Source organism: Microtus oregoni, unplaced genomic scaffold (assembly GCF_018167655.1).
Source record: "Microtus oregoni isolate MIOR12 unplaced genomic scaffold, Mior012 000042F_ref0000377, whole genome shotgun sequence".
Taxonomy (NCBI): Eukaryota; Metazoa; Chordata; class Mammalia; order Rodentia; family Cricetidae; genus Microtus; species Microtus oregoni.
Genome location: NW_024543209.1, coordinates 18430200 through 18441483, shown reverse-complemented (window position 1 = coordinate 18441483; position 11284 = coordinate 18430200).

The window sequence follows — 11284 nt, the reverse complement described above, 5'->3', positions numbered from 1 at the left end:
TTTTTTGTTTCTCTTTTCCTTCTTATTTCTTTATAAAGGGATTTTAAACATTTCCTCTTATATATGCTACAGGCTATTATTCATTTCAGTACATCTGTGGATGCATACTGCCAGTTTTGAAATGATACATTTTATATTTTATGAGCTTAACCCCTTCTTCTTTTGCTATTTTGCTCATTGTCAAGGATGATTTAGCAGAGTACTGTTTAATAATTTATGCTCACTCATGCTTTCGTTGCATTTTGTTTATAAAATTTTGCTTTCCTTTCATTACAATGAGAATAGTCTTTATGGGATTTAATTATGTTATACATTGACACATTATTTATTACTACTGCTTTTTCACACCATACTAGGCTAGGATGTGTTTTTCTACTCAATTCTCAGTTTTTGCTCAGGTCATGTTTAGTTTATGTGTTCTATGGCATTGCACAATCACCAGAACCTATTTGCTCTATTATTTTCTCAAAGTGAGGATGGTATGGGCAAATTACAGTCACAGGATTCATTAATTAATACCTTTAGAACTTAAGTTATTACTCTCTGTAACTTTTATTACCTCTCTTGATTGTAATGAATACATTGAATATAACTGGGCATGTACTACCTATTCTACAGTTCATGAATAGCTTCTCTAACACTTCCAACTGCTATTTAGACCAGTGCTGCTTGCACAGGCCTGAAATCTCAGAATGTGAATGGTAGAGGCAGAATCTGAAGAGATCAACTTATCTGTACCTTTTTAGAGAGTGAATTCCCAAATAGCCTGGTTAAGGAGACTGTGCCTTTGAAATTGAAGTTACAATGATCTCATGCTGGGTTTGTGCTTTTTACATTAAATAACAAAATCATGTCATTTTTATCAGCAATAATTACATGAGAACCTTTATTTGAGGTGAACTTGTATACATATGTATTATTTTATGTGTACAAATGTATGTATCTGTGCAGGTGGTTGTCACACATCAATTTTCATGACCATGTAGTAGTCCAGATGTTGATTTTTCACTGTCTTAATAACTTTTCAACTCATTGATAGATAGGAATCATGTATCTTCTACGAATTAACCATTTACGCTAGCATGTCACACCACACAGGCCACGGATACTCTCGATTTTTTTTCCCCTCTTCTCAGTTTAAGAACCTATGACTTCATGGCTGGTATTGCACTTGGGTGCATAGATATGACTCATATCTTTAGGACTCTGTGCTAGCTCTTTATCTAATGAACCAGGTCTCTAAAAATTTCCTTTGTGGCATATTTCATAAAATGCTGATATTGCTTCTTCACATCCACTTTTAGAGTTGACCAGTATTGTTTGTTGGTAAGAATACATTTTCCATTGGAAATTTCGAATATGTGTTGCAAACCTGGTGGCTCTGTGTGCATGAGCTTCTTTTCTGAGTCTTCTATGTAATTTCATAATCTTTGTACCTGCCTTTATACTAGTCTGACGTTGGTGAGAAAGGTAACCACATTGACACTTCAATCTTCAGTCATCTTATACTTTGCGATATACATTTTTCCATGCCTATATGTTGATAAATTTCAGATTCTCATCGGCTACTTTACCTGGAGATGGTTTTAACATTTGTGAGTTTGTAAATGTTATATTACATAATGAAAAAATTTAAGGAATGCTTCTGATTATTCAAGGTCCATATCTACCATCTTCATATAAGTATTAACATTAAGTGCTGAAGGAGATTTTTAAATAGTTTTTTTAAAAAACATAATAATCATCCAGGCCTTATTTGAGCAGCAGTGTGGATGAGATTTCATGAGTGCAGCTTCTCTGACATTTCTAGGAGATGAAACCTGACAGTAACCTTTCTGTTTCTTTAGCTCTTAGAACTTTTCTTTTTCCTATTCTCCATTGATTCCTGAGTATTAGGTTCTGGAGCTGTCTTGTAGCTGTATCAACTGGAGAAATTGTTATCCAGGAGGCTTAGAGGGACAAAAAAAGGGGGAATGCATTTTAGGAAATAATATTTCAGTTTTTGTCTGCATATGCAATCATCATTTCTTGAAATAACGAATCTATACTGTAATTGCTACATGTAAATAGAATTATAGCTGAATTTAATACCTGAGTTCCATTCCTCCAATTCTTATGTCTACCCAAGTATAATACAGTTTGTCTTTTCTACTCGAAGATACTAAGTTTGGGTGGGTGTCCTTATGGGACACATTTTGTATAACATATTTAGAAAATATCACCTTTGAACATAAAACTAAGAGTAACTTAAGAGTACGTGCAAAGTGAGAGGCTTTGAGTCTAAATATGTTCACCCAGTTCCTAAATACAGATAAGGGTTGTAACCAGGATGTGACCATAGAGCAAGCCTGAATCTGTGAGACCAAGAATCCAGGTGAAGTGACAAAATTCTAAAGATAATAATGGGCCCATTTACCCTCAGCCAGGACAAGCAATGGCAGCTGTCAGTACAATGGGATTTGAATAGTAGTAGAGTATGCCTCAAGATGATGAAGACTAAAGACTCATGTCCAAGTTCACTTTCATTTCTTTGATAAATCTTATCAAGTAAGTTGGTTGGAGAATAGTTTGTTGTGAGATATACTGCAAAGGGACACATTTTCTCATGGCAGAGAAGCTGAGAAAGTGGGTCTCAGGATTTTCCACAAGCAGGAAACAGAGGTATAGAATGGTTTTGATCTATTTCTTTTATCCTGTATGTTTGGTCTGGGACATAGCCCATACAATGGTTGATCACATGTGTGGTGTTAGTCTTCTCTTCTAATTCAGCTAGTTACAGAATGCCCGCCCCAGACATATCTTTTTCTCCTAGATAACTCTAGATGATAACAAATTGCCAACCTTCATTAACAATTGTAAATCCAATTCCTCTCACATGATGTGGTAGTGTGACTGAGCAATTTCTGTCATGTTGTTCAGTATTTATATGGCTTCCAACTTGTGGTGTAGCTTTGCTGAAGAGAGTGGAAAATGAGGGCTAAACAGTGAGAGATAAAGAAGCTTTTGCCTATTTCCATTATTCCTATACCATGTTTTCTATTATAGTTGTGAACGCCCAGCTTCCTGTTCCTGCCATATTTCTACTTCTTGACATGCCTCCATTTTGAAAACACAGAGTCTTATTCATCTGGAACCACAAGCTTCAATATATTCCCCTTTTTTTGTGTTACCTTTGGTCATGATTTTTTAGCACCACAACTCTACAGTAACTAATAGAATGACATATATACCTGCCATTTTAAAACAAGATGTTTTACCCCCTTCTCCATAAGCTCATAACCTTACCAGAATACATAATTCATTGAGATCATTATTGTGTCTCCAAAGATTTTTGTGATGTCACCTTTGTTCACAAAGTCCACTGTTTTTTGAGACACAAGGCAATTTCTTAATTGTGAAATTCTATAAAACTCAACCAAGATATAGATTTCCAATACCCAATATCTTGAGGAAAGCAGTAGAATTCTAACAGGGAAGAACAGGGATTTATCAAGGGTGATATAGCACTAAAAAATTAATAAATTCTTGCACAGCTAAGCAGCAAATCTTGACACTTCGTATGTAGTATCTGTGGCTCATGATGGAATCATTTTGCCTCTAAGGGGCTTGGGTAGCCCTGTCTCTCAATGTTACTGTATATAGCTTTTCCATTAGGCTATGTGCACTTCATGCCTGCATCATGCCTCAGTGAATAGTCTGTAGTAGGAGGCTGCTTGTTCGTCTCCTAGCCACAGATTCCCTAAATAATCACACAGGGACTGTATTAATTAAATCACTGCTTTACCCATTAGCTCTAGCTTCTTATTTGCTTATCCTTACATATTAATTTAACCTATCCCCATTAATCTTTGTATTGCCACGTGGCAGTGGCTTACTGGCAAGGATCCAGCTTCTCTGTCTCTGGCAGGGCTATATGGTTTCTCTCTGGCTCTGCCTTCTCTATCCAGCATTCAGTATTCCCCACCTAGTTCTACTCTGCCCTATCAACAGGACAAGGAAGTCTGTTTATTAACCAATGGTGTACACAGCATACAGAGGGGAATCCCGCATCAATAGTCCCTTTTTTAATGTCTCACACATCTTGAGGTCTCTATTACAATTTTGGTTTCACCTAAGAACAGCTCACCAATCTTTGAACATGTATCCAAAGTTCTGAAATTGTTCCAGAATCCTCCCACAACCAATATAGTTGGGTCTGTCCCAGCAATGCTACACAATTTCTGTTTTAGTTAGGATTACTATTATTGTAATGAAACCATAACTAAAAGTGACAGGGGAATGAAACGGTTTATTTTGTTTATATTTCCATATCATTGTTCGTCATCAAAGGAAGTCAGGACAGAAATTCAAACACTGCGCAGGAATGGGAGGCAGGTACTTATCCAGAGGCCATGGAGAAGTGCTACTTGCTGGTTTGATCCTCATGGCTAGCTCAACCTGCTTTCTAGTAAAATCTAGGACTACCTTTCCTGGTGGTACCATCATCAATCACTAATCAAGAAAATGCTCTACAGTCTTGAATACAGCCTAATAGTATGGAGGCATTTTTCTCAATTAAGGTGCCCTCCTCTCAGATGATTATAGCTTGTGTCAAGATGTCGGAAAACTAGCTAGTAAAAGGAATACATGTAAGTGTCCTTTGAACAGGATGTCATGTGGTCTGGTTGTTTGACATGGGGAAATCTGACTAATACTAGGTCCCAGATTCCATGCTGGTTCACTTTCTTAGTGCCAGATGGTACTATGTCAGTGATTAAAGTTCTAATTAGAGACCTATTCAGAGAGATTCAGTACAGTTACCACGCCATAGCAAAAATAACTTATTACTATGGTAGTGGCACAATTTATAGGTGTAGTCACCTGTTTTTAGGTGAGTTTAAGTCCTGTTCATTGAAGGAAACTTGTATTTGCTACTGAGAACCTGGCAAGAAATCTGACTGGGAATGTTGGAGGCTCCAATCAGAAGACTTTTGATGTTATTTGGTTAAATGTTGGTCCGATTTGCTTACAAAACACCTTTTAGACGTATTTTTCCCCTATTCTTGCTCAGATATGTTAATTAGTAGTGAGAAATCCTACAGTGTTCTGGGAGCATAGCAAAGGCTTACTTACACGTGTTAAGGTGCTCAGAATGAGTGACTGCATTGATCTAGTATTCTAAATGTTAAAATAGAAAGAGGAGGAGGGAGAAGAGGTAGGGAGTAGGGTGAGGAGAAGAAAAGGGAAGAAGGAACAAAGGTAGAAAAAAGAATGAAAAGTTATCATTCCATCCAACATCAGGAAATGTATTGGAGGAGTTAAACAAAATACAATGGAATCCAAAGAAAAGCTAGGAAAAAAAAATTTCCTTTGGGCATGAATTCACATTAGCCTCGTAGAAGAACAACGGCTGTGGTTTCCTTCACATGATTTCGACACTAGTCAAATGCAGATGTCTAGATTAGTCTGCATGGAAGTACTGGGAATCATCATGGGCTCCTCAAGTTGACATCCAGATGTAGGGGTTAGAAAAAGACCTGGATGAGTGAAGCCTTCAGTTAATGTGCACTTTGCCACTGGCACAGCCTACCTACTATTACAAGACCAAGTGACTCATGGGAAATGGGTGAAACCATTACCTCTATCAGGCTTAAGTGGAATGGCAAAATTTTCCTTAGTGGTAGAAAAAGCATGAGTGTTTATGAGGGATTGAACTGTGAGTGCAAAGGAAAACAACCGTGGCTTCCTCCTTTAGGACACTTACTTTCTGAGATTGTTGCCCTGCAGGGACCTCCTCTCAAGACAAGACAACCCTTCCACTTGTGCTGTACCTAATAAACAACCGGAGACTCCAAGTTGCAAAAGTATCAGTCAGAGAACCCCACAGAATCCCAGGTTTTCTCAACCTGGGTCTGTGTGTCTGTCCTTTCTCATTACCATCCTCACTCTTATCCAGGACTTCGGGACTCAAGCCATGCAGGTCTCACTCAGTAAAGTGGCACCTTTAATGGGGACAAGGAAATAGAGACTTCCGCTCCAGCCAAGTGGCACTCGCATGGAAACTCCTCCCATTGAAACTGAAATCCATTGGAAAAGCGAATGCTCTGGGGAGCGGCAAGCCCTTAAAGAATAAAGGATAAACCAAAACAAAAAGGGAAGGGAGCTCATTCTATTATCTGTGAGGTGTAGAATATGTGGCAAGAGATCTGAAAGGTAAGTAGTTAATGATAGTATTTGAAAGAGATCTTGGGGGACAAGCAAACTGTCTAGAGATAGACAGTTCTGTACTGATGCTTTGAAAGAGATTTTGAGAAACTGTGGAAATAAGGTTAAGGGAGAATTGAGAAACCGTAAAATTCAGGCAAACATTACTGCTAAAACGTGACTTCTGGATCTCTGGGGAACAGGCACATGACCCAGCAACGATAATGGAGCTTTGTGCCCCAGTCCTGCCTAAGTGGTCAAACTATGTGGGAGCAGAGGCTAGAGTATTGACATTTTCCAGTGACCTATCTTGGGAGCATGTCTTGGAACACTTTGAAGAGGCCATAGTATAGACAAAGACATGTGTGACATATTGTCCCAGGTTTGCCGGACAGGCTGGTGTGAAGCACCAGGGAACTGCTTATTGTAGCCGAGCTCTAATACCTACCCTAAAAAAACAAGTAGCTAGAAACAAAATATGTCGGTGGTTTTGAATGTCACTCTTTAGCTTTAAGAAAAACAAAACAAAATACCTTGTACTTAACCAAGGTTTCTAACCAACTTAGTTACGGTTTCTTAACCAAGATTACATGGTTATAAAAAAATAAAATATATTAACCTACACTTTGTGGCCCTAAAATTTCCAGGGTGCCTTACAGCTGACAAGCTATACACAAAACAATAGGGTTTTGAAAATGTTGAGGGGACTTAGAAAGAGACATAAGTGTTCAATTTACAAAAAAACAAAGGTCAATTTTGGGTTTTGACTCTCTCTGCAGCCCAAAAAATAATAGTGGCATGTACTACAAAAAAAAAAGGGGGGGGGAGGAGAGATGCCTGTTGTACATGTAAAAATAAAACCTTCTTTTCCCATTATGGGCTTGTCCACCATGCCTCCTGAAATACACTGATACTTGTACTTGCACTGATACTGATAATTGGTGACTTTAACATCAGTGCAATTTAGGTTTGTTGGAAATCCACTGCAATGCCCTTCAGTCGGGATGACGTCTGCAGTTCACTAGGTAACGAACGACACTAGAAGCTAAACCCTATTTGAGAGATGGAGCTCTTCTCAACATCTTTCGGGGTTTTGTGTCAAAACGATATAATTTTTAAACAAACGAAAACAACAACAACAAAAATCAAAGTTAGAGAAACAGTTGAAAAATTGAATTCTTGTGAAATCCTCCAGATAAAGGGAAATTTGTCTTTTTCCATGGTGTTTGACAGTAGCTAACATTTCCATTTCCTATAAGGAATATTATCTGAAATTTATGTCATGATGCTTACTGCTCTGGACTCCAGGATAATCCAGTCATTCTTCTTTTGGGATAACCATTGTAGGTTATGTACTTACAAATTGCTATTCACTTTTGAAGCAAGTTCATGGATGTTTTTAGCCAAAATGACAGTATGGTCAAATAGTCCATGGAGTGACACCATGCAGTGGTGATAATGGGTATCACTCAGAACAGAGGCCACATTCCCCCGACAGGATCAGGCTTGACAGCAGGATCAGCAGGTGTTCCTACTGAATAGGAACAGGATTCACTGAGGGGTGATTAATTTATCTGAGGTTCCAGAACTCATCCTCTTGGGGTGGCTGGGGGGTCAGCAATATGTCCTTGGCTGTATGAATTGCTCCAGTTAGGCTAATGTGGTGAAGAAAGGTCCTCCACTGTGAAAATTTAGGTGAGTAATTATATTTGCTTTGCATTACAAGTTGACAGAAATAGGCAAATTCCCTCATTTTTTTATTATTCCCTGAGTGCTTTGTGAATATTATAGACACCTGGAACTTAGGCTAATTCTGAGCACTCTCTGCAGATGGTTGCATGTCTGGAGAGTTTATAATGATTTTCCATTCCCAGATGCTACAAGGGTTTATAATGATTTAGCTGAGTATCTCAGAGTTGCATTTCGAACATTGACAAGACAAGAACAACACATCTCTTTGTTTTATATTGATGTTTGATATGAGTAATACCTGACTGATGATTACTAATACTCAGTATGAAGAGAATCTGTCATCAAAATAATCCCAAAAGCTGAATTTTCTACCTAAAGAGAAAAATCCTGTGTATTTGTCATTTTATCAAAAGCTTTGGGTTCTATTTCTTTAAAATTGAGCTTAACAATAACCCTGAGAGCAGACTGTGCTTTTGTGCCTATCCTAAAATTGTACCAATGAGAGGGTGTATATGGGTAAATGATTTCCTCTAAGTCCTGTTATTACCCAGTGGGGGATGCAAAATGCCCACACACTGGACTGGACACCCCACCTTGCCACATCTTACACTCCTGGGGGCATTCCTAGTGTACCTGAATAGATAATCACTTTTATAGTCCCAATGCCCAGTGTAAGCAGAATTTGTTGCCACTATTTTAAAGAATAAAATTTGCCTGGAATTGCAGATAATGGAAGACACAGGAAGTTTGATTTTATCTACTTCACTTGTTCTGTAAAACACTCATTTTTAAGATGTTTGACAATGGTCAGAGGTGTTTTTATCTTCAATTTAATGTTTTAACAGATAAGTAGAGGCTGACTTCTAACATGTCAATAATTTATCCACTCAATGGGATAACAGCACATGCACAAACCAAATTAAAAATTACTTTTTAAACTGAATGATGCTTTCGCTAAAGAAATTCTGAAATTTAAAGAAAAAAAGGTGTTTGTGAACCTAAATGTTGGAAGACTCCAGCATGGAACTAACTAAAGTAAAGCTAATGGTATTGTCTGGAAAAATATTTACATTCAAATACTCAAAATAAAATTTTCCAAAGGAACAGGACATCAAAAATAAGCAAACAACATGTTAGTTGAGAAATTAGTTGATATGAGAAAGGTATATTATGAAGTTATGTTTTTCTAGAAATTTAAAGCTTTTATAATATAATGCTCCAAGGAATTGATTACATGAAATATATATTTATATGGATGAATTGACTCCTTCATTATCTAATGTGTTTTATATTTTAAGATAAGGTAAAATAGAAATTTATTCAGATTATTTTTCATTAAATTATTTTCATCACTGTTAGGAAATTTCCTTTCCACTATTAGCTACAAAGAAGATTCTTCAGGAAACTCCTTTCTATTAGCAATATTGTTTGACTTATATTCAGAAAACAGTATATGACAAAAATATGCTCCCATCATATACTGAGACTTTAAAACAAATATTACTTCAACCTTCGCAGAGAAAAATAATATGCATAATACAGCAAATAAAAAACAATACATTCTTCTGTCTGTACTTGTACCAATATGAAATAAGATACATTCACTCTTATATTCTCAGTAAGATACAGTTTTGAATCTCAGCCCAGTGGTCTTTCTGAAAGAAGATTATATATATGTATGTTATATACACATACATATATATATAATCAAACACAGATGTGTATATATGTACCCACACATATCATGATAGTGTATTGGCTTACAATTTCAGAAATGGATTTGTTCCTAGGAATTAGCCTCAAACCTTATTAGAAGCTTGCTCACTGTACCATAAATAATTGTGCCACTGTTATTTGAATGACTATAACTTGCTATGCTTACTGTTTGCATTAACACCTGGGCCATAGTGTCATTATTAACATTTTCCACCAGTCAACTCTGTAGTGGCTTCCAGACCCTGAAAGTCAATCAACCAACCCTAGCCTAATTGTTATGACTGTTTTTAGCATTGAGCCCGTCAGTTAGTTCAGGTGTACATCTAAATGTAGATGCAGCAACATGAACAGTATGGGTGGCCTTTCCAATAGGTCTTAGGAAAATAACCCGCTCTGAAATCTGATATTTTGTTGAATAAGCATAGGGCTTGCACAAGTACATTTCCTTCACTTCATGTACTCTCTTACACATTATTTAACAGCTGTCTTTTGTATCCTTCCCGATGCCTCATCAAATGAGTAAAGTATGTAGACACTGGAAGCTTTAAAGTGCTTCAGTATTTCTGAAGACCTACCCTTACCTGCTTCAAGGAACCATAAATTCACTTCTGGATTCTGCATCTTCATGGACCTTAATCACCACATCTTGGCAACAGTGTTTCATTTCTTGAAGAAGCCTCAACCACGTATCAGCTGTTTCTTATAAGGCAGAAGGTTGTGAGAGTAGAAGTGATGACATCATCAATTCCTTTCCAAGCCTATAAACGACACGCAGCTCCATGAACTGTTTTCGATGCTCCACCTGGGACTCTGACATATGATTTTGGAGAGATGGCATTTGTCTAAAGGTCAAGAAGGAGCGGGATCCAATCACATCTGCCAAGCCTACTGCTCCTCCACCTTTTGTCTTCCACCTTTTGACAGTCTGTTTTTTTTGGCCCTATGCCCTAGTGCTGTCTGTCTGTCATCAGTACTTTAGGGAAACACCCTGGTCTGGATGAATGATCTCTTTCCTCACAGATTCCCCCTTTTTCAATCATACAAGGTCAACATGCAGTTTACAGTCTCAAGCAAAACATTAAATGTGATGCACAGCATACAGCGCTGGCACACATATGCCTTCAGCATTCCTATCTCCATAGAAAAACTGTACACAGAGTACTCTCTAAGGGGGAGATACTTGCCTACCCCTAGGACAAGGCATATCCTTTTTTATGTTCAGTGATCTAGCTCCTCATTCTACCACTGCTGGCTTTAGTCACCATGGATTCTAGACTACCTGGCAAATTGAAAAGAAAACAGCAAATCCATTCTTTACTATTGGTTCCTCAAGGGGTCTGCAATGTCATTTGTGGAAAGTCAAGATCAATTAGCATATTGATTCTGACAGGTGTCTTTCCCCTCTAAGAGATCTGTTTCCTGTATAGCAGGAATGGCAGTAGAAATCACTTGTTCACCTTTTACCCATTAGGGGAGGGCTATCAAATGTTTTGAGCCTTTCAGGGGATCATAATCACCATATCTGCCATACTGTCAGTATTTCTATTGGAAATTCTTGCTTTATCACACACAGATCTTGTCACATTTGTTTTTCAATGAACCCTATTTTCAACTTTATTTCTCTTGTCTTGACTGCATTAGTACATTACAAACCAAGTTTGCAATCATGTTCCAGTCACTTAAATCCTAAAGC